The sequence below is a fragment of the Arvicanthis niloticus genome, chromosome 16, assembly GCF_011762505.2.
Source record: "Arvicanthis niloticus isolate mArvNil1 chromosome 16, mArvNil1.pat.X, whole genome shotgun sequence".
In the NCBI taxonomy this organism is placed as follows: domain Eukaryota; kingdom Metazoa; phylum Chordata; class Mammalia; order Rodentia; family Muridae; genus Arvicanthis; species Arvicanthis niloticus.
In genome coordinates this window covers 28637670-28660867 of record NC_047673.1, presented here as the reverse complement: position 1 = coordinate 28660867, position 23198 = coordinate 28637670, and the positions used below count along the sequence as shown (strand labels likewise).

Below are 23198 nucleotides of genomic sequence, written 5' to 3'. Positions count from 1 at the left end.
CAAGATTAAGGTCCTAAACATGATTAAATCTCCAAGTCAAATTTGTTATCTCATCTCTCATCTCCTTCCTCTCCTCCTCTTCCTCCTCCTCCCCACCTCTCTCTCTCTCTCCCCCCTCTCAGATGGAACCCCACTTCTGATTTTCTAAGTTTTAAAGAGAACTCATAGATTTCACATTCTCTTGTGTCACCTGCAATGATTAGGCATGCAGCTCCTCACTTCTTCATTGCATATAGTAATAATTATTTCATGAATATGTCATAATCCATGTTCCTATTTCCTTAGCATTATTCAGTTCCATGGTGTGTTATGAAAGTATAAAATTATTCTTAAGCCTTTTATTATAGAGTCTCTTATATAGTTTTGGGAAATTACTAGAAGTAAGTAGAGTTCTATATGTCGATTAAGGGGGCAGTTTTTAATTCTAAAATTCTCAGTCTGTCAATCATGGGTCATAGAATGTCCACAACTGAATAGCTCATTTCTTCTTTATTTCAGTGATCTCAGTCTTCAGAAAACAAACTTTAAAATCTTTCATTAGTTTTATTATTTGAATTTTTTGTAAAGGTTTATATTACTGAATCCAGGACAAAATTATATTTTTGCTACTTGTTATGATAAGCAAATTTCTCTGTATTAAAACCATGGTAAAAATGTGTGGCATGAAAACAGGTGAATTTCAGTTAAAAACATTTCTACATAGTCATTTTAATTTTTTTATTATTACCCTTAATATTCAGTGAATTAAATTATTCCACTAAAGGTAATTAAACATGTCTTCTTTTCTGTTGTTGTTTTTTTTTTTCAATTTTATTTTCTTACACAGGCTATTCTTTTCTTAATCATTTATGAGCTACCCTTCCAACACTTACCTATGCCCTTTTATGATTTTATGTCATCTATTCTCACTACTGAGATTTTAACATTGATTGATTACTTATTTGTTGAAGTTTTTTCTTTCATCCTAAATGCTGTTCCTTTGTTTCTGGTTACCTTGTTTTTCTTTTTTTTTAATCTCCTGATAAACCTTCATTTTTAGGACTCAATCTTGATTTGTTTATGGTATATTTTAATATATTGTTATATATGCTTTTCATAGAATTTGTGCTATGGTTTAGCATATATGTGACATACATATGTATATAGAGATATAAAAGCATATAGAAAATTCATAACAAATACATTGAAATATATATGTACATATACAAATAATGTACAGATTTTAATATTATCATAATTCAACTGTAGTATTGAAAATATATTTCCAGGTAGAACTCCTTAAACTTCTCAAGTTTACATTTAAATCAATTTCATTTCATTTAAAATATTGAGAAATAAACTAGTTATATGTAGTTTTCAGACATCTTTTATTTTTGTTGTTCTTCTTTCATTTGTGAGTTCCTGGCTTTCTCCTAATAATACATGCTATCTGCTTCAAGTGCCACTTTGCGATTACTCCTTATGGTTAGATGTGAGAGAAATGGATTCCTCTGTTTTGACTTAATTGTGAGAACTCATACCCTTCTATTTCCTGCAGGATAACCTAACCACATGCAGAATCTGATGTTTTCACTTCCCTTTTTTAACCCACTTTATTCTGGACTGCATGTTTTCAGATGATAAATTGGCTCATAGGGGAGCAAATGTTTCCTGGTGGCTAATAGATTCCTTCGGTTTGGCTGATTTCAGTGTTTTGTTTATCTTGCTCAAAAATGTAATTTTCGCATGTAAGATAGTTTTGTATTTATTCAATTTTAGCTCATTTAATACCTGATTCATGATTTTCTCCACACTCAGATTCCATATATTATTTCTTTGAAAATTTTTCTATCCTCACTCTTTATCTCCTTATAAAATAATACAAATGCCAGTCTTTCCATTGTCCCTACAACCCTGGGAGTCAGTGTATTACTCAGTTTACCTCTTGTCCCATTCTGATTCATTGTATTAACATATTTTTCATTTTTAATTGAAAATACATTCTTTCCTCATCTAATATATTCTGACTATAGTTTTTCCTCCTGCTACTCTTTCCAGTTTTTCCCTGCCTCCACTCCCCTCTGAACCAACTCCTTTTCTTAATCTCATTAGAAAAGAGAAATCTTTTAGGAGGCAACAAATAAGCATGAAAAAGTAGAATATAATAAGATGGGGCAAAAACTATTAAAGTTGAACACAGCAAGCTAACAGTAGAAAAAAATTCCAAGAGCAGGCACAAGAGTCAGAGACCCACTTGCTCTCACAGTCAGAAGTTCCCCCCAAATACTAAACTAATAGTTATAATGAACAGGCTGAATTCTTGGTGCATATCCATGTAGGCCTTGTGCTTGATGCTTCAGTCTCTGTGAGGTCATAGACACCTTGCTTAGATGATTAAGAGTGGTTTGTAATCCTGATGACCTCCATCCCCTCTGACTCTTAGAATCTTTCTGCTGCCTCTTCTGCTAGATTCCCTGGTCTCTAAGTGAGGAGAGGGATTTTATGGAGACATCCAACTAAGACTCTGCATAATGTTTGATAGTGGGTCTATGTATCTGTTCCCAAATGCTGCTGGAAGAAGCTCCTCCTATGTCTTCGTAAGGCACTGATCTATTCAACTAAAAATTGAATATAATTATAGATTTTTTTTATTGGTTGCTTGGTTGGTTTTTAACAGTCATGTTTGGTTTCACCCTAGGTTTTCAGACTAAGTCTGTGGTTCTTGGTAGACAGTGTTGAGTGTGTGTTCTTCTTTTGAAATTGGCCTTCAGTCAAATCAGCCAGCTATTCCCACAAGTTCTGGGCCACAATTGCCATAGCATATTTTGCAGGCAGGAGAGATTGTAAGCCAGAGGTTTCGTTGCTAATTTGGTGTCCAGATTTCTCTTTTGGTATCCTGTACAGTACATACCTTCATCAGAGACGAGAACTTAGGGGCGATGGCTTCATGTAGGCACCGGTTCACCATCTCCATGTTGAATTAGTTGTATAGATGCTGTTCTCAGCAATGAGGCCCTGCTGTCAATTTGTGGACAGCAACCTTTTGTCTGTCCACAGCCTGGATCAGTTGTCAATTTACATGGGACCTTCTTGGTCAATACCTCAATTCAGTGCAACTTAGACTTGCCAATGAAAGCCCTGCCTGACTTCAAGAGATGGCCAGCTAATACCCTGTTTGTTTGGTTTTTTTTTATTAGTAGGAGTCCTACTATTATTAGGATCACATTCATACATTCCAGAGAGATTCTACTGCACTAGGTTCCCACACTAACCTCAAAAGTCTGCCAATTCCAGGAATTTCATTCCCCACCCTTTGCTTCCATCCCATCTTCAAGCCCATGTGAACCCTCTTGATTTAATATCTATCCATCTCCATCTACCCATAAAATATATTCTATTTTTCCATCCTAGTAGGATGCAAGCTTTTCAATCAAACCTCTCCTTTTAACCTAATCTCTTTGGGACTATAGATTGTAGCTTGGTTATTATTTACTTAAGTCTTAATATCCACTTAGGAGTAAGTACATGTCATATTTGCCTTTCTGCTGTTGGGTTACCTCACCACAATGATTTCTTTTGAAATAAGAGCTACTATTTTGGTTTTTTTTTGTTTGTTTGTTTTTTGTTTTTGTTTTTGTTTTGTTTTGTTCTTCAGGTTTTGTTTTGATTTTGTTATTTAATCTTGCACCCAGCCACTTTGCTGAAAGTGTTATTCAGGTGTTCCCTGGTTGAATTATTAGGGTCATTTATGTATATAATTCTATCATCTGCAAATAACAATAGTTTAACTTCTTCCTTTCCAATTTGTAGCCCTTGGTCTCCTTCATTTGTCTTACTCCTCCAGCTAAAACTTCAAGTAGTCTATTGAACGTATATGTAGATAACAGACAACTTTGTCTTGCTCCTGACTTTACTGGAATCACTTTGAAATTCCCTCTCTTTAATTTGATGATGGCTAAAAGCTTTTTGCTGCAATCGCCTTTATAATGTGTGTATGTGTGATATACATTATACATACAAAATGTATATAATATATATAATGTATATTTTATAGGCATTATATATAATGTAATATATATGTGTATACACACACACACACACACACACACACACACACATATATATATATATATATATATATATATATATATATATATATATATATAAATTTATGTGCTTTGTATTCCTAATCTCTCTGAAATCTTTATCATGAAATATTGGAGTTTTAAAATTATTTTATTTACATTCTAGCTGTTGCCCCTCCTCATAGTCCTCCATTCCACAGTTTTCATCCCACTCTTCCTTTATCTTGCTTTTGAATGTGTGCCCCTTGACCAGGTCTCCTCCTTCCCCAGTGCCTCAAGTCTCTCGAGGATTAGATGTATCTTCTCCCCCTGAGGGCAGTCCTGTGCTATATATGTTCCCAGGGACTTGGACCAGCCTGTGTATGCTGCCTGGTTGGTTGCTCAGTCTCAGAGATCTCCCTGGGGTCCCAGTTAGTTGAGACTGCTGGTCTTTCTATGGGGTCACTTACCCTTTAAGCTTCTTCAGTCTTTCCCCTAATTCAACCATAAGGTTCCCCCCTCCCTGTGTTCAGTCAAATGGGTGGGTCTGCATCTGTCTCAATATCCTCTGTAGGATTGGTTTACTAAAAAGATATTGCCCATGGCTCCACCTGTATATGTAGGGAAGGATAACAGTGTCAGGCATAGGTGGGTGAGGAAGTCCTTGGTCCAGTAAAGGCTGGACACCCCAGTGTGGGGAAAATCGTTGGTGGTGGGGATGTGAGAGTGGGAGGGTGGATGGAGACATATCCTCATAGAAGCAAAAGGAGGGGGAACGGGATAAGGGGTTCTTGCGTGGGGGTGAAAGGGGATTATATATGAAATGTAAATAAAATATCCAATAAAGAATTAAAAAGAAAAATATTGTTTAAATCTGGTTTTGTCATGAAATATCTTGGTTTCTCCATCTATGGTGATTGAGAGTTTTGCTGGGCATAGTAGCCTGGGTGGGCATTTGTGTTATTTTAAGGTCTGGATGACATCTGTCCATGATCTTCTGGCTTTTAGAGTCTTTGTTAAGAAATCTGGTATAATTCTGATAGGTCTGCCTTTATATGTTACTTGGCCTTTTAATATTTTTAATATTCTTTGTTTTGTTCATTTAGTGTTTTGATTATTATATGAGAAGATTTTCTTTTCTAATACAATCTATTTGGTGTTCTCTAGGCTTCTTGCACATATATGGCTGTCTCTTTATTTAGGTTGAGGAAGTTCTCCTCTATGATTTTTACTGAAGATGTTTTCTGGCCCTTTGAGCTGGTAATCTTTACCCTCTTCTATTTCTTTTATTCTTAGGTTTGATCTTTTCTTTTTGTCCTGATTTTCCTGGACATGGATTTTCATTTTGGTCTGAATTTCCTGGACTATATTTTAATGTTGATGGCTTAGGGGAAAAGCCCCTTCTTACTTATTTACTCATGAACTATATGTAATTGTGAATAGCCATTACAGAGTTTTTTATTATGAGTATCACTTAAGCATAAATAATAAGCATATTGATAAAAATTAAGTTCTTATTGAATATAAATTTATATCATCTTTTTCACTTATGTATTCTAAACATTTTCTCTTCTATAATACATCCATCAAAAGCATGTTGTAAGTATTCAAATGGTATTCTATTGTTTGGTTATTCAATTGATTATCAAATACTTTATACATGGTGAGAGAAATACTCCCTTTTATAACTTACTAACTCCCATTATTATAAATAATGTTAACATTTACAACATTGGAGGACATATTTTGTGTGAAGACAGTAACACTTCCATGGGATAAATTTTCAAATATTAAATCAAAATTTAATAATTTTGAAAGAAAAACAAATAGAAATCTGTAAGTAATTAACTTCTTTATTTTGCCTTTTATAAAGGTAACTCCTATATTCATGATAATAAAATTAATGGAACTATCAATCTGAACAACTAATCTGAGAACAGCTTTGATTCAGTAAAACAGACTGACTCCTTTGGCCACTTGATAGTGAATGTGATTTTGTGGCTTATCTTCTTTTTAAGCTGCTAATATGAGGTATATGTTTTTGCTTTTAGCTCTTCATATTTGTTTTTTTCTTTTTTTCTCCCCTCTATGCTTACTTTAGACAATTTCTCATTGTATGAGTGTAATTTCACTTCCATACAGAGTCCTAAATTACCACCTTTTGAATATTTTATGCTGCTGGATTTCTACTTGAAATCAATGCAATTAATGCCTTAAAAAGTGATACACACATTTTCAAACGTTAGTTAATCATGTTAATTATGTGTATTTCTTTTGAATTATCTGTTCTCCTTTGAAATCGGCATGGAAATTTAGTGTCTGAAACTTTCAATAGAACTGATTGGTTGTCTGGCAAACTTCCACTATAATGGAGTTCAATAAAGGCATTTCATTATGTTAAGCTAAACATGGTTAGTAAGAAATGCATTGAATATGGGCATTTAGACTTTTGTAGTAAATGAAACTTGATTAGATTTAATCAGTTTCATTTTCTCTTTGTGAAAAGGAACCATTAACAGAGCATCCCACTGTGTATAAATGGAATTCAGCATATTTCACCTTGTTCAGTGGCAAGAAAATCTTCTAGAGAAAAAGCACTCTCCTCATCATCATCATCATCAGACAGTTCAAACTCAATGTGGCTGCACCAATCCCACCTTAAGCTGCTTCTCCAACAACTGTACTTAAACAAACAAAATAAGTTGGGCAAAGGTGATCCTCTCCTGAAGTGACATAAGTTTATAGTCTATGGAAGATGGCTTTGGTGCGCAGAATTAATTTTAAAAATCTGTTTTTATAGTACAAGCTCATGAATTCTGCATTACCAACCTAGTTTAGATTGTCCTTCTATTTAAAGTAGGAAACCCATCTCTCATAAACAGAAAATTATATTGGGTCCTAAGAATTTTAAATAAATGGTCCTCATTTAAATAAGACTTATTGTAAAGTGAAATGTTGCTCAATGTTGACTCGACTTGAACAAGCTTAATGTAAGCAACACATACTTAAATGTGAAAAATTGTGGAAAATACTTCCTGGCTGTATATTATTTACACAGCTTAGCTCTGTAACAGAAATGATTGGGATAGATCTTGTTCTACTGCACTGTAGATATGGGATAGTTTTAAAGAGCATGAGGAACAGAGCTCATAAAAATGAAAAAACTCAATTCCTAAACAGACATTTTTATCAAGGCTTATCAAAACTTACATTTAAACTGAGAAATTAGTTGAGTGAAACTTAATTGACAGTTAATTTTATCCTCTGTTGAATAAGTCAGACTGCCTCTCAAACTAATTTAAGCCTAGGAGAAAAATAAAAAATATGTTAAATATCAACTTTTTAAGTGCTTATCATCACCTAGACTCTGTGAAAATTGTTTTCTCCATTGTTGATACTATAAACCGTAGCTTTAAATTAGCCAGGTGAGTTATTAATCACTCAATATAGACAAAACTTTAGACATGTCACAAAGTTAGATGTATAATTTTAACTCCAGGTGCCCATATCCATGGGGGCACTGCCATTCTGGGCAACTTGCTTGTCTCAGTGTGAATAGAAGTCCACTAGTCCTGTCTCTAGATCATATGCCATCTCCAAAACTATGAGATTCGGACTCTGAAAGAGACAGACTCAAAAGAATTATCTAAAAATGAGAAGGATGGAGACCGTGAAATTCACTTGTTTCTAGAAATAAAATGGTTTTGCTATGCTTAAACATGTGATTTGGGATAATTATTCTTACCAGGTACAGGATACCAGTGGCAGCTATCCAGAATCGATAGCAGGTGAATAAAATAAATCCATGGAAATGATCAGGAAATGAACACAGTTCAAGTGAAAGTTTCGTACTCATCTACCTTTCAGTAAAGTGTTCATAGTTCACACCATAAACACCAAGCCCACCTCTTCAAATCTTCTAAATTGGACTATAATAATAAAATGCCTTCAAATCTGGGCATTAAATGTTTCACTTTATCTTAATATGGTTGATTTTATCTTTGAGTTTTGATAGCCTCCAATGTTTTTATTTAATATTCAAGTGAGTAGAATAATTCTAGTTTGCTATTATCTAAATATGTATTTTTATTGAGTAATGATTATGTTTATTTATGCATCTTTTAATTCAGCAAAGGATGAAAGTATTCAATCACTGGCTGACTATACCACACACAGTGTTCCTCAAAATAAATGTTAGCTGTATACATAGACTAAACAACAAAATTAATTTCTATTTCATATTATATAATATAAACAGCAAAATTTTACTAAAGCTAGGATATGTGTTTTAGTTTGATTTTTGTCACTGTGATAAACATGATGTAGGAAAGCAATTTGGGGAAAAATGAATTTATTTCATTGTACAGTTTTACGTTCCAGGTAATCACTGGGGGATCTGAGTGAGGGTAGGAACTCAAGACAGAAATCTGTTGGCAGGACTGAAGCACAACCCATTCCTCCACAACAAATGGAGGAACCCATTTCCTACAAAATGATTACAAATCAATGTTTTTTGACCCCACTTTAAAGTTATATTATAAAATAATGTTAAAGATATCTTCTTTATCTAGATGCTTAATATACTTATATCACAAAGGTGATATTTTTGATATTAGCTTTTAAATGTTTAATTATAAAATGGTACAAAGAAGAAAGCATTAAATTAGGTAGCAAAAACATGGGCTTTAATATCATCTATGACTTGTTAAAGAATTCTGAACACTTTTCTTGACCTATTTTGCTCTAACTATAATTTGAGGTACAAACATCAAAATGTTTTTAAAAGAAATAACACAAGTAAAAAAATTTTTAAGTTGCTACTCAATTCTGCCACAGTCAGTAAGCTAGTATTTGGAACTGAGAATTAAATTTGGTTTTAAACTCTCTGGGGATTTGTATTAAAAACACAGACCACAAAATGAACAAAACTTCTTGTATTTGACTCTATTGTTCTCTTTGATACAATCAGAAAAGCATACTGGCTCATTAAAGAATAAACATTCTCCTCTATCCCTGAGCTGTAGGTTAATCTTGGCTTAATGAACCTTGAATAACATAATAACAGACAATAATTTAGAATTATTGCCAGTGACTGGAGATAAAGAATAAATAGATATGTAAATAATAAATAATGATAGAAAAATAGAGACATCAATTATAGAACATGGAGAGTAGAGGACAGAAAGAAAATAGACATGTATTGGTGAAAGATGATAAATAGATTTAGGATACATACATACATAAATATAGATATATATACATACATACATACACAGATACATAGATATGTTTATAAATATATAGATGATGAATATATAAATATGATAAGTGATAGACTAAATATAGATAGCTATAGGATACATACATAGAAACATAAATACATGGATAGAGATAGATAGATAGATAGATAGATAGATAGATAGATAGATAGATAGATAGGCAATAAAATATATTAGATTTTCCTATCTGGTAAAAGAGAATGAAGACTTCCTTAACCATGGGTCCATATCGAAAATCAGAACAAGTGATCCAACAGTGCAGCTGTACTCTGAAGGACCACATGAAACTCAAGAAGAAGGAAGACCAAAGTGTGGGTGCTTCAGTCCTTCTTAGAAGGGGGAACAAAATACTCAGGGAAGCAAATACATAGACAAAGTGTGGAGCAGAGACTGAAGAAAGGACATCCAAAGTCTGCCCCACCTGGGGATCCATCCCATATACAGTCACCAAATGCAGACACTATTGTGGATGCCAAGAAGTGCATGCTGATAGGAGCCTAATATAGCTCTCTCCTGAGAGGCTCTGCCAGAGTCTGACAAATACAGATGCAGAGGTTCAACCATTGGACTGAACATGGAGTCCCCAATGGAGGAGTTAGAGAAAGGACTGAAGGAACTGAACGGGTTTGCAACCCCATGAGAAGAACAACAGTATTAACTAACCAGACCCCTCCCCCCAGAGCTCCTAGGGACTGAGCCACCAACCAAAGAGTACACAACATGGCACCCATGGCTCCAGCCCTGTATGTAGCTGGGTATCAATGAGAGAAGAAGCCCTTGGTCCTGTGAAGGCTCATGTGAGGGTGGGGAAACAGGAGTGGGAGGGTGGGTGGGGTAACACCCTTGTGGAGGCAGGGGGAGAGGGGGATGTGATAGGGGATTTCCCAGGAAAAAACTGGGAAAGGGGATAACATTTGAAATGTAAATAATGAAAATATCCAATTTAAAAAAAAATTGAAAACTTAAGAATCAATGGATTTTTTTTATTTTTAATTCAGATTTCCTTGTGTCAACACAGGTGGCATGTATTCCTTACTCTGCCCACTGAATCTTCTTTGGAAACATCTCCACAGGCATAGTCAGAGCTAAAACTTCACACTCGGCATCTTTAATCTACTCAAGGGGATAGCTATCACAAGGTCATATAGCCAAGTATGGAAAATGGACATTTTCAACACTTGCTGCAGGAAAATCGGCAATAATGTTAATAGACAGAGGGAAAGAATTAAAATGCATCACAAGTAGGCACGGACTTCTCATGAATCTGTCACTCTCTTGAGGGAAAGAAGAGGAAGAATGCAGCATTCTATAACCTGATTAGTAACAGATGAATTGGGTACAAAATAGAGGCATGGTGGTTACTAGCATAAAGGAAGGAAGGAAGGAAGGAAGGAAGGAAGGAAGGAAGGAAGGAAGGAAGGAAGGGAGGGAGGGAGGGAGGAAGGAGGAAGGAAGGAAAAGGAAAGAAAGAAAAAAGAAAAAGAAAAGAAAGAAAAGGCAAAGAAAAGAAAAAAAGAAATCTGGTTTAAAAAGTAAGATGGGCACACAGAGCAAAATCCAGTATCAATTACCAGCTACAACAGAAACAATCTAGGTAGTATATCAGGCACTCTCTCTGTCCTACAGTCTACCATGTGCCAATGTCTTATTGAAGGAAAGAAATAATTTAAGTTCTGAAAATGTGATCATTAATGATCGATATGAAAACTCTTGGTTTCCAGTGGGTTTGTGATTCTGTCTCAGGCTTCCCTTCTACATAACCCTCCCTAATTTCCTTGTTTTTCCTCTGTGCTTCAACTGTACTCTCTAATCCGTACTATCAAAAATAATAATTCTGTTGGAATTACCTAGTGCTTTACCCACAACTCTTTCTAAGAAGTAAGGCCTTTGGTGATAAAAGCCATGTCTCAGTTGAAACCATCTCCTTAGCACTCACTCCATTAACAGTTGCCTGTATTCTCCTGTAGGGGAACATTCTCATGGCAACTTGAATATACATGAAAGAAAGCAGTTAAGTTTGGGAATTCTAGGGTGTAGCATTGGAACTCTGATCAAAGTTTTCCATTATGATAGCAAATTCAATTTTCATTGAAATATCCCTAAAATATGTGATATATACAATTTAGAACAGCTTAAAATTGATTCCAGGGAAGTATATTTCATGAGCACAGTAACCAAAAACATTGTAAAGAATGTGTCTTATAAATTATTTATGTAAAAATCTAGAGATTTATTAGTATTAGAAATGAAAAACGATTTATATTAAACAAGGTAAGTGATTGCATCATCTGTAGCCCCAGTAACATTACTCATTCATGAACATGGGTAAGAGAAAAATGCTATCTTCCCTCTGATATTACAGCATACATCAAATTGTTTTGTATTAAATAATGTCTTTTTAATATATCTTTACAGATTTCACTTTAATGAAAAGCTGAAGAGGCATAAATGTGTCACCTGCAAATATAAGACTTAAAACAAATGTACTTTTCTAGTATTATAAAATATTTTAGGATAGGTCTTCCTAGGAAGAAAAAATGATGAATTTGTACACATATAAGTGAAATTCAATGTAACTCTTTCACTAGATTAATATAACAAAATACAGGCGGGTCCATCAATCAAAAACTTTCTTCAAAGAAAAAGGCATTCTTCTTTGAAAAATGAAAGAACTTAGATAGAAACACTTTAATCAAATATTTACATTTATTCTCACATCAATGCAGCTTTATAATAGAATGACCAGCACTTGACCAAGGTGCAGTATTAACAATTCTTTGCGAATGACTATTGTACTCATTTTTTTCCATGTTAAAAGCCAGGAGATAATTAGACAGGATTGGTGTATTAATTATTCCTAGGTGCTACAGCATATTTCCTTACAGTGTCTTAAAGCAACAAAAAAATTATTATCCTGTTCTTGGAAGCAGTACTCTCAGTAGTTGACACTACTAAAGTGCTGCTAGGATAGTGATCCTTTGGGAGATCACAGGAGCAAATATGTTCTTGACATTTTTGAGATATTTACCTAATTTCTTGGCTAGTCGCCATTGCCATATTCTTGGCAGCAATTGCCAATGGTTAGTAAGCATAATCGTTTTTCATATCACTATACTATAAGTCGTTGAAGCCTTCTAAGTAATTCCATGAACACTTGTCCTCTTACATTGAGATCAATCTTCTCCCTAAACTAAGAGTGATCATATATAACTGTTTCCAAACAATATACTCAAAAATTCTAAAATAAGGGAGTAGTGATAATAATATCACTTCCTCAAAGGACTGACCTAATAATTACATTTAATAAGCTTTCAGTCGTCATATACCTGACATGTTAACATCTCTAGTAATATTCCTTGTCTATAACAACCAATAAAAGTCTATTTTCATATGATTAAATTAATCGCTTTAATATTAGTTGCGATTTGACCAAAGCATAGGTCAAATAACCACCACCAAAATCATGATATACACACAAGTGTATGAACCACAATTAATGAAAACCGAGGCCATGATTTTGAAAGAGAATATGGATTGAATGAGAATGGGAGGGATGAAATGGAAGAGAACAATTACGGGGTTATAGTATTATCTCAAAAAAATTAATAAAAAGTCAATATCAAGCTACTTAGTGATCAAAACAGCCATCATAGCCTGAAGTCTCTCAGAACTCCCTGATTCTATGGATCCATCAGTTGCAGAATACGATGTAAGCATCAATGTAAAACGTTCAGCTTGAGTCTGGTTTCTTTCATTTAGAACATTTACGCTCACTCACATTTTGTACTGGTCAGGAGTTTTATTTCTTTTTTCTTTTTTACTGCTGAGGATATTTTGTTTCTTGGTTGTACCACAGTTTGTTTATTTATTTATCAATTAAATTACATTTATTTCATTTCCACATTTTTCAATAATTTTTGGTGATCTGAATTAAGACTCTTATAGACATACAGATCCAGATTCTATTTGATAAGGACAAATGCCTTCCAGTCCAAATGACAGATCTGTTTGCCAGGAACGTAAAGGGTTTACTGACTCCTAGATGAACAGTTGCACTTACTCCATTACCACAGCAGGATTAGGCCGGTATATTTCACATTTTCTACCAGTCTAACATATATGTAATACCTTTAATTTGCATAACATTCATGAGTAATTGTATTGATTCTACTCTTATGCCTTGTATTTTCCTGGACTGTGATTTTAATAAGATATCTGTGTGATAGTTTGGGGAGTTATATTTGTAAGTTCTTTGATAATCACTGAAATTTGTGATTTGTTTTTTTGTCACATACTTTGAATTTCTCTGAGTTCAAATGCGTGTTTTTTTCTCCTCTTTTATGTAGCATCTGCTAATTACTTTAAAGAACATTTTTATTTTGAAAGACATAAATTCATCTGTTTTTTAATGAATAATATTTGCCATCATTGTATAAAGGTGTTTGACTTGTGCAAAGTCACTAAATTTTTCTTCTCTGTTCTGCTCAAAAGTTTAAAGTTGATAAGCCATTTGACTTAATATAACTCTCATGAATTTTATTATAGACTATTCCTCTTCTTTAACATAACAGTTTAGCACTGACAAAAATTATTAGACTTTAAAGATGATTTTATGTTTTTATTTTATTTTCTTAGCCTATTTTTTGGTCATTTTATACATACTTCAAAATTGTCATTCATAAAGTATTATCTGTGATTCTGCATAATGTCTAATTATAATGACTACCACTGTAAATTTTAGAACTAAAATGAATCCAATGGTATTTGGCATAACACTCGAGATGACTCCTTACCCTTAAATTCTGAACCTCCTTCCAATAATTTGAATAGGATAAAGAGCATCAATCCATTCTTCCAAATGCCTATCTAAATCCTCTTGTATATCCAACACATTAGTAACATTTTTTGCTAAATGATTAACAAAAGTATCTGTCTTAACTTCTTGTATCAAAGCAATTGCAGAAGCAGTGGTGCTAGCAATTAATGTAATTAAAGCTGTTATACCAGCAATAATCAAGCCCACTACCCTCTTGCTTTTGCTTAAAGCCTGACTCACTTCTTACAGTATTTTCAAGCTTTTTTCAGAGTGCCAAGATCCTTTAATACTCAGGGTAATAAAACAAAAACTGGTTGATAGACTCCCCCGTAACAGACATGCTAGGTTTCAACACACTAACACAATTAGAAAGTGTACAATCAATGCAACTTATGTTAAATACTGTAGAAGAAACAAAAGTAATTTTAACATGACAATTAAAAGAGCCTTAACACATGCACTAACACTTGTTTGAAATCCAGATCCTGTCACAACTTTATCTCTTGTTAACATAACATCATAGAGAACTGCAGCTAACTTCCAAATATATCTCTGAAAATGTCCATAACCAGCCTTCCAAATGAAGACTGTAATTTCCAATATTGGATTGATTTCTAAACCAGTCCATGATTGAGTCCAAATAACTGGTCTCATCCACTGGGCCATGGATGAACTGGGTTCACCTGAAAGGAGGGCTGGAAGTGAAAAACAGACGGAGAAGCAAGAGAAACATAAGGCCAAAACAAAATTCTCTGATCAAGGCTCAAAATTTAATAGTCCGCTCTTGTATATAGGGAAGGCCCCACCTAATGCATCCTTTGTTTCAGCCAGATTATGGGATTATGTTGCAGATTATGTTGCAAGTCAAGGTCATTGGGCAGTCTATTTTTCTAAGTTCATGTAGGAATTTCCATGTGTGGCCAGAGTAGATGATTCTACCTAGTTCACCAGGTCTTTACAGCCTTCTCAAGGTTGGGGAAGGGCACAAAAATTTAAGAAAAATACAAGAGTCATTATAACTTCTTTTATTCTCTGTCCCACAAGGTCTAAAAACTTGAGGCAAGTCAGCTTGTCTGTCTGGGATATAAGCAAGCAAAGGTGGGCCAGGAACATATGTCCAATACAGCTCTCCAGTCACCCTTGTCAGGGCACTCAGCAAGCTCACCGGTCAGCATGATTCTTTCCCAGCATCAGCATGTCTCACCAATTACTCGGGAAGCCACCATGTTCTTTCAGCATCCTGCAGAAAAAACACAAACATGCCCTTTTCCCCATATTAAATACCTGATTAGGATCATGCCATATACTAGTAAGTGGATCCTTCCCTTTCACCTATGCATAAGGATGCCTAGTTGTAGGGTGCCATAGACACTCAGCAGAAAGAACGTTGGCATCCAAACTTTTTAAAATTTAAAATAAAAATAACATGATTTAAATAAATTTGTTGTGTACTGGGATATACCTCCCCTTTTGTTTATTTTTTGAAGATATCGTTTTAACATTCCATGTGCCTATTTCACAATATCTTGTCCTTAAGGATTATAAGGAATCCCAGTAATATGGTAAATATCAAATTGTTGACACAAAGTCTCAAATGCTTGACTGTAACAGTTCCATGATCTGTTTTAATCTGATTTGGAACAGCCAGCATAGAAAAACCATATAGGTGATAACTAATTACATTTTTTAGTTGTTTCTCCTGTTAAAGCAGTTGCCTAGAGGGATTCAATAGTCACATGTACATATTTTAATTGTTCAAAATCAGAAATATGAGTACCATTTTTTCCCTATAATTGATGAGGTATGAGTCCTTGAGGATTAACACCATTATGTGGTACAGGTAGAAACTGATGGCATTTAGGACAAATCTTTGCAATTAGACATGCATATTCTCTAGAAATACAAAATTGTTGTGTCAAGCTATAACTATTTTGATGATGAAAACAGTGAGATTGTTTGGCTAACTGTTCCTGTGTAAGGCCTATAATCTGCCTGGTATACAAATCTGCCTTGGCATTGTCCAAGCAATCCAGTATGAACTCTTAAATGCCCTATAAAGTTAAGGAACAGTACATTCTCTTAAATTGAGTTGTATTTGCATAACTAACTGCAACGTTGAAATTTGAAAATTAGCAGTAACAACAACAAAAAAAAGATCAGTTTCAAGTAATTGTAAACCATCAGCTATAAATTGGCTTTCAGTATAAAAATTAAAAGCTTGATTTTTCAGCATTTCTTTTTTTAAATTAGATATTTTATTTATTGCATTTCAGGTGTTATCCCTTTCTCCATTTCACCCCTGCTCAAAACCTCCTAACCCGTCACCCCTCCTCGTGCTTCCATGAGAGTGTGCCCCCACCCACCCACTCACTACTGCCTCCCCGCCCTCACTTTCCACCACACTTGGGCATCCAGCTTTCATGAGACCAAGGGCCTCCTCTTCCACAGATGACCAACAAGGCCATCCTTCCCTACATATACGGCTAGAGCCATGGGTGTCTCCATATGTGCTCCCAGGCTGGCTGTTTAGACCCTGGGAGCTCTGGTTGGTTGGTATTGTCACTGTTCCCATGGACCTGCAAACTCTTTCAGCTCCTTCAGTCCTCTCTTTAGCTCTTTCATTGGGGACCCCATGATCAGTTCAATGTTTGGCTGTGACCATACGCCTCTGTATATATCAGACTCTAGCACAGCCACTCAGGAGACAGCTATTTCAAGCTCCTGGCAGCATGCATTTCCTGACATTCACAACAGTGACTACGCATGGACTGGATTTCTTTGTGGGACAGTCTGGCCACAGACTGTTGGGACTGTTGGGAGCCGACTTTTAGCAGAAAGCGGCTAGATTATCTTTGCAGCCATCTGGAACCATATACCCTGATAAGAGATTTGGTTTTCAATAGCCTACAACAGCTGAAGCACACTCTGATATCCCACATATTTTGTGTTGCTGTTTATTGCCCCTAGCTGCAAGGTGCACTTGGTAGCCACGCCTGCAAGGCATGCAGTTCACGTGCTGTCCACGTGCTATCTATGCCATACACGCCTGTAAGGCGCACGTGGTATGACACACATGGATGCACGTGCTATCCATGCTAGCCATGCCTGTAAGGCTTACGTCATATCAACACCTGCAAGGTACGTGGTATCCAAGTGCCTACAAGGTACATGGCAAAAGCGTATAAATACCTCAGAATTCCCTTCAATAAAAGAGATGTGGTAAGAGACTTGATCACACCCTGTCTTGTCTCCATTCTTTGTGTCTCCTGCCCCAAGAGCCCCACTCTCTCTCTTGACCAGAGCACTTAGCCCCAAAGTGTTGAGGCAGAGTACGGGTCACAACACGGCCAGCCCATCCTTCAGTCTCTGTTCCATACTTTGTCTCCGTATTTCCTCCTGTGAGTATTTTGTTACTTCTTCTAAGAACCAAATTACTCCCACTTTGGTTTTCCTTCTTCTTGAGCTTTATGTGGTCTGAGAGTTGTATCTTGGGTATTTCGAGCTTTTGGGCTAATATCCACTTATCAGTGAGTACATACCATGTGTGTTCTTTTGTGATTGGGTTACCTCACTCGGGATGATATTTTCTAGTTCCATCTCCTTGCCTAAGAGTTTCGTGAATCATTGTTTTTAATAGATGAGTTGTACTCCATTGTGTAAATGTATCCGTATCCATTCCTCTGTTGAAGGACATCTGGGTTCTTTTCAGCTTCTGGCTATTATAAATAAGGCTACTATGAACATAGTAGAGCATATTTCCTTGTTATATGTTGGAGCATCTTCTGGGCATATGCCCAGGACTGGTATAGCTGCTTCCTCAGGTAATACTATGTCCACTTTTCTGAGGAACCGCCAGATTGATTTCCAGAGTGGTTGTATCAGCTTACAAACCCACCAACAATGGAAGAGTGTTCCTCTTTCTCCACATCCTCACCAGCATCTGCTATCACCTGCATTTTTGATCTAAGCCATTCTGACTGGTGTGAGGTAGAATTTCAGGGTTGTTTTGATTTGCATTTCCCTAATGACTAAGGATGTTAAACATTTCTTAGGTGCTTTTCGATCATTGCAGTTTCCTCAGTTGAAAATTCTTTGTTTAGTTCTGTACCCCATTTTTAATAGGGTTATCTGAGTGTCTGGAGTCTGATTTCTTGAGTTCTTTGTATATATTTGATATTAGCACTCTATTGGATATAAGATTGGTAAAGATCTTTTCAGAATCTGTTGGTTGCCATTTTGTCCTATCTAAATGCATCCTTAAAGCACTATGGAAATGTCTCTGAATAAAACTTAATTTTTTTTCATAAATACAGAACAATGTATCTTTTCTGTGAATAGATTTTGGTAATTTGTGTCTTCCAAGAAAACTTTTAATTTCATCTGTCTTATCAAATTTCTTGTTATAGTTGTTCATTATTTGATTTTTGAATAGATATCTAAATTAATTTAACATATAATAGTTTACGTCTTCAAATTTTCTTTCTCATTTAAATCTACCTAGGTACTTATCAAATGTATTAATCTCATTGATATTTTCTACTGCATTTCTCTTTTCTGTTTTGTTGGTCTCTATTTTCTCTTTCCCCTAAGTGCTCTTTTGCTAAATGTTTGGTTTTAATACATTCTTCTTTTTGTTGTTTTAGAATAAAAAAAGAAGTCATATATTTCTGACTCTTCTGTTTTTCTTAAACACATTTAAGGTTTATAAATATGAACGTAGGCCAGCCTTAGTACTTATATATTTATTCTGCTCTAAGTACTTCCCAGTTGATAGTTTTAATTTTTTTTTTTAGATCACGGAACCATATTTATGAGTTTTTGGTTATGACAGGGTTACATCCTTAAATACACTTTATAAATTATAAGACTGTAGGTCAAAATATCCATATTATTACTACTAATCTACTAAAGTATATAGATGAGCTATAGTGCGTTGTAACATTGGGCACCTTGAATTACTGTCCCTACTGGTCCTTGGCTCTAGAGCACATTGTGCTGCATGAAGTATACAAGAGTTTCTCTGAATGTCTATTGTTTTCACACAGTTTAAAATCTCAAGCTCATGGCAAACCATCAAGAGGTTACCTAAATTTTAGCTTCTTTTTTAAAAAATGTATTGGAAATTGTATTTTTTACAATATAGATGTCATCCCCTTTCTCCATTTCCCCTCCCTAGAACCCCCTATCCCATCCCCTTCCTCCTTTATACTCTTATACCATTTTAATTATATACAAGCATTAAGGTCAGTTCTAGGTTGAGTGTCTAGCAATATAATAGATGCAAATAGTCAAGGAACAAGCAAGACAATAAACACAAATAGTCAAAGAAAAGGCAAGGCATTAAACCCAACTACATGAACACTTCCATGATCACTGTTTCTAAGGGCTTATCAGGATGACCAAAGAATATGAGCCTACTTTCCTGTCCTAGCATAAGGTCATTTTTCATGCCTGAAGCCTACTTCCCTGTTCTAGCCTAAAATTTAGATTCCTATCTGAAATTACTTCTTTGTTCTAGCCTAATACTTAGATTCCTGCCTGAGATTACTTCTTTCTTTTAGCCTAAGGTTTTAGATTCCTACCTGAATTTACTTTTTTATTTTAGCCTAATGTCAGATTCCTACCTGAAGCCTACTTTTTGTCCTTGGCCAATGTCATATTCCTGCCAAGCAGCCCATCTCCTTGTCCTTGGCCCATGTCAGATTCTTGCCAAGCAACCCCAAAAGCTCTCCACCTCTCCGCCTTTTTTATTTCATTAACAAGACTGAGGCTGTCTTAGGTTGTTCTGACAAGAATGCCTTCTTTACCTGTCATGAAATATGTATTATCAAAAGCAATGTATTTCTGCCTTAGGTTGGTAAGAATCTATGCACAATCTAGAGGATTTAAATAGGCATTTCAATGAACAGATTGATGATTTTTATCCTATTCAGATTACTGGAAGGAGGTTCAGAATTTAAGGGTAAAGAGCCATCTTGAGTGTCATGCCCAATACCACTGGATTCATGTTAGTTCTAAAATTTACAATGCTAGTCATTATAATTAGGAAGAAAATTAATGACACTTGCAGTGTATTTGGCATAATTCTAACACCTCTTGGGAATGTTTTAATGATACATAGGGAGCTTATGAATTTCAAGAATGCGGCTCTGTCTGCTGAACTTTGATGCAATAGATACTGGAGATAAATTTACCCATGGCCTGAGGTCAGTATTTCTATTTGGTCAAGCTTCAACAATGACATGTATAGCTTGATCATGCTAGCTGGGTTTTTGTTTTTGTTTGTTTGTTTGTTTGTTTTGTTTTTTTGTTTTTTTGTTTTTGTCCTGGGAATATTTTATTTCTGCCCTTTGTGTTAAAGCTTTCATTTAACAACAACATGATAGCAGCCAAAGTACATGGCTTAAACCTGAAAATGGACCCCCAGACAGAGTTATTAAATTAACAGGCTGGCAAGCCAAGGACGGGTAAATTTCAGCTTCTTAACCTCTTGGTGGTTAAACTGCGTGAGAGTATTAAAACAGCTTTCTTTAGCACTACAATAAACTACTAGTTTGAAATCAAACACATAATTAATCTTGGGTGTTTGTGTATGAACTCATACTTCTTGTATTGCCTGAATTCACTACATTCTTAACTTTGAACACACCATTGTGTCTTCTTCTTTCTTACACACCATACAATGCCAATCAGCACTGCCTAACATCCCTCACCTCAGAGCAGAAAATACTATGTTATAGATTGAAGTGATTTTATAGCACATGCAAAGTTTTGTCCTCTGGTTTAATTATTGAAAACAGTATCTTAATATTTCTCTACTGTTTTTACTTAGCCTAAAAGAATTAAGGTAGTATATTCTCTGAACAGATCATCTGAGAATGACTTCAGTATGTGCATTATGTGCCTGTGTTTGCTTGTGTGACAACGTATATGTGTGTATGCTGTTGTACATACACATGCTCATGCATGCAGAGATCAGAAGTCAGTCTCAGATGTCTCTTTCTATCATTCTTCCACATACTTTGTGAGATAGGATCTCACTGAATCTGAACCTTACCAATGAACTCCATTGGATACTAGTAAGCCCCAAGTATCCTACAGACTTTGCTCAGGTTCTCACCTCTCCCCAACTCCCCAGGGAGTTGTGAACACAGGTCTTTTATAATTTTAGAATTCATGGAAAATAAACATAGGTCTTTTAGAATTTTTCATAGGTCTTTTAGAATTTTTCTAGAGGTTTTCTGACCCTGATTGGAAATCCCAAGAATTATTTAGAAAACTAACACAGCTCTTTTAGAAGGTTCTCTAGCAGCTATCCAGAGAAAAAGCTGTCTGTAGAGCTAACACAGCAGTTTTGGTGTAAGGGTTTGAAAATTGCTGAAGGAAGACCCCAGACTCAGATAGTATGGAAAAACAAAGAACATTTATTCTGCAGATACAACCAGCATGTGTGGGGGGTGGGAGGTGGGGAGGTTAACCATTCTTTGAAATGGAGACCCCAAACAGAGGTACACAGGCCTTCTTATAGGGAAATAGGGGACTATCTAGAAAGATTAGGTAATCTACAATTTCATTTGTAGGTTATAGGGAGTCACAGGTAGTGAGTGGTCTGCATTCCTTTGTTATGAACATTCAACCATGTGATGAAAAGGGGCTAGTATACATGGCCTGTTTTGAGATAACATATTTCAACATTTTTGTGGTTATCCCCAGGCTATTCTTTTAAGAGAGGGTTTTATGGTCTTGTTCTGGATTTTATGGTCTGTTCCTAGAGCTGGTGTCTTTTGGCCTAGTTTCTCAGATTTATGGTCTATTCCAGAAGCTGGTGTCTTATGGCCTTTTTTGAATCAAGCATGGTCTGTAAAATGGAGACAAAGGGGGTTTATGTTGTCTTTTCATTAGAATGTTTTCTAGCATCTATCCAGAAGAGAAAGCTGTCTGAAGAGAGAACACAGTTCTTAGAATTTTTTTTTTTTTTTTTTTTTTTTTTTTTTTGCAACTACCCAGAGGAAACTGCTGAAGAATATACACAGCTCTTTCAGAATTTTTCTGGCTTTCTGATTTTGATCAGAAAACCCATGAATTACTTCTAAAATTTTTGTAGCAGGATTTCTGACTTGGTCAGAAAATCCAAGATTTTTTTCTTTTTAACAGGTTTTCTGACTTTGATTGAAAAACCCATGAGCTTTCCAGAGAGCATTTAGAGTTTTTTTTTCCTAGTATGAAAGAAAGGTTTTGAGCAGGGAGTTGTTTTGAGCAAAGAACTGTCTCAAGCAGACTACAGAGCCAAGAGTGATCTACAGAGAGCTGTCTAGAGAGCCATCTGGAGCAGAACTCAGGCTATCAGCTTGCACCCATGATTTGAATTTGAGTCATTCTTTTCACTGCTCCCAGATACCCTTTCTGTCAGAACCCTTCTCCAAGCCTGGTCCTTGGCAAATGCTGACTGGCTTGTACAGTTTAGTTTGTTCACAGACAACTTCAGCTGTAAATTCAGTAGTGGAGTAGTCCTGTTACATCCAAAAGAAGCACTATTTTTTCCCCAGTCTTACCAGAAAAAAAGGGCTCTTACAATCTTTCATCCTGTACTTCTCTCTGATCCCTGAATCTTCAAGGGAGTGAATGTACTGTAGATGTGCTGGTTGAATATAGATTTGAGCATGAACTTAACAGAAAGAGGGGCATCCAGAAAAATGATATAACACACTCACAGCCATGGGTGTGGATATGCAAATTGTATCAAAATGGTCATAGATGTTATTTTGGTGGTTTCTCAGGTTATTATCTTTAAACACTTGCTAGAGAATTTAAATGAGATACAACAAATGTATATAACAGGAATACAGCTGATGAAGTAAAGGCCCTATTTTATGGGGATGCATGAAATTTTAAGAAATTTATTGTTAACATTAACAACTGACAGTTATGAATTTTGTGAAATGACTATAAAGTACTAAGATATGAATAAGGTGATAGATACTCAAGGTTGTATATGCTCAGGCTTTTATCAAGGTTTATTGATATTTTAATATTATCATTTGAAAATCTCACTATATATGC

The 23198-nt window shown here is 35.4% G+C and overlaps 1 protein-coding gene and 2 non-coding genes across 3 annotated transcripts in view; all 3 read left to right on the top strand.

The window, feature by feature from the left end:
* The window catches only part of Sgcz (sarcoglycan zeta), a 363481-nt gene that overhangs the window by 279588 nt on the left and 60695 nt on the right, over positions 1–23198 (top strand). The gene's annotated exons all lie outside the window — the stretch shown is intronic.
* Positions 21341–21402, top strand: LOC117722127 (U7 small nuclear RNA). The gene has a single exon (XR_004608513.1). It is a non-coding gene; the product is annotated as a U7 small nuclear RNA (small nuclear RNA).
* On the top strand, positions 22160–22218 carry LOC117722126 (U7 small nuclear RNA). Its single transcript, XR_004608512.1, has one exon. It is a non-coding gene; the product is annotated as a U7 small nuclear RNA (small nuclear RNA).